The following is a 1784-nucleotide window of genomic DNA, read 5'->3' as shown; positions in this document are numbered from 1 at the left end:
CTGCCCCGGCCGCGCACCCGGCCCCGCCCAGCTTCGCTCACCTGTCCCGGGCGTCTGGTGCGGAACCTTAGAGTAAGAAACATCACCGTGCACCTTGGCCAACGTGCGCGACTCGACCGAGCGCGCACTGGCCGAGGTGCACACCGATTTCACCTGGGTGCGCGCGCAGCACCTCGGGCGCACCGGGGTGCGCGCACAACGCCCGGGTTGCACCGTGGCCTGTGTGCTCGGGGTGCCTCGGGTGCGCGCTCGGTGTCGCCCCCGCGCGCGCGGTAGTGCGGGCAGCGCACCCCGGCCCGGCCCGGCCCCGACGAGAACGCAAACGGGCAAAAGGTTTATTCAAATAGCATTGCGACGCCCGGCGAAAAACTAAAAAAGGGTGCAACACCGGGACTTCCCGGGAGGTCACCCATCCCAGTACTACTCCGGCCCAAGCGCGCTTAACTGCGGAGTTCTGATGGGATCCGGTGCACTAATGCTGGTATGATCGCACCCGTTATGAGCTTGTCGCAGTGTGTACTTAGCAAACCGCGACCCACGTGCGAATCCACCCCGGCCACCCACCCCCGTCGAGGTGCACACCCTCCCTCGCGAAGTGCGCCCCGTTCGCCAAGTGTGAGCCCTGCCCGGGTGCGCGCACCTTGCTAGGGCGTCGGGTGTGCACCCGGCCCGGCCTACGTGCGTGCACCTGGAGGGGGCGTCGTGTGCGTGCAGTGTCCCGTCTGCAACGCGGTGCCCACACACCACCTCGGGCGCAACGACCTGCGCTCACATGTGGGCCGAGTGCACCTTGGTGCATGTTCGGGGCGCCTCGGGTGCACGCTCGATCTTGCCCCGGTGCACCAAGGCGCTCGGTTTGCCCCGGGTGCGCACTTGGTGCAAGGTGGGCACCCAAAATAGGGATCAAGCACCAAAACACAAGTTTCGGGATGCAAAATGGGACCCAAGGACCACAAATGCGTTCCAAGACCCATGATGGGTCCACGAGAACAAAAATGTGTTCCGAGACTTAATAAACAAATATTGGGTTTTAGGAGAAGAAACATGCTCTGATGCCCAAAACGAGAATCGACCCCGAAAAGGCCACAGGCCAAAAGTGGGATGCGAGACAAAAAAAAATGGGACCCGAGGACCAAAATTGGGTTCCCAGGTCGAAGACAGGGCAACCGGACAAGAAACGACCTCTAAGGCTCGAAATGAGTCCCGACGACTAAAACTTGACAAGAAGCACCCATCAGGCACCCAACTCGACACCCATGGGATGCCGACCCACCCGGGCTTCCACCTAGCACACCTTGGCACCCACCCACCCTCGCACCCAACCTCGCACCCAACTTAGCACCTTTGAACCCACATTGGCACTCACCCTGACCCTGGCACCTTGGAACCCACATTGGCACTCACCTTGACCCTGGCACCCACCTTTGCACTCACCTTGGGACCCACCCTGGCTCCCACCTCGGCACCCACCCAGACACCCACCTTGGTTCCTTGGCACCCACCTTGGATCCTTGGCACCCACCCCGACACCCACCTTGGCACGCAACTTGGCTACTTGCCACCCACCTTGGCTCCTTGACGCCCACCCCGACAACCACCCCGTGACCTACCCTGGCTAGGGTTGGTGCACACCCACCCTGGTGCCCACCTTGGCACCCACCCTATGACCCACCTTGGCACGCACCTTAGTACCCACCCCGTTACCCACCCTAGGACCCACCCCGTGACCCACCTTGGCCAGGGTGGGTGCACCCACCCTGGTGCCCACCTTGGCACCCACCCAT

At 62.8% G+C, this 1784-nt stretch overlaps 1 non-coding gene across 1 annotated transcript; it reads right to left on the bottom strand.

Moving 5' to 3' along the window:
- Positions 1–376: 376 nt before the first annotated feature.
- Positions 377–495, bottom strand: LOC131861347 (5S ribosomal RNA). The gene has a single exon (XR_009360422.1). It is a non-coding gene; the product is annotated as a 5S ribosomal RNA (ribosomal RNA).
- Between the last annotated feature and the right edge of the window lie 1289 nt (positions 496–1784).

The sequence above is a fragment of the Cryptomeria japonica genome, unplaced genomic scaffold (genome assembly GCF_030272615.1).
Source record: "Cryptomeria japonica unplaced genomic scaffold, Sugi_1.0 HiC_scaffold_24, whole genome shotgun sequence".
Classification (NCBI taxonomy): Eukaryota; Viridiplantae; Streptophyta; class Pinopsida; order Cupressales; family Cupressaceae; genus Cryptomeria; species Cryptomeria japonica.
Note: the sequence above shows the minus strand (reverse complement) of the source record. Positions and strands in the feature narration are given on the sequence as shown.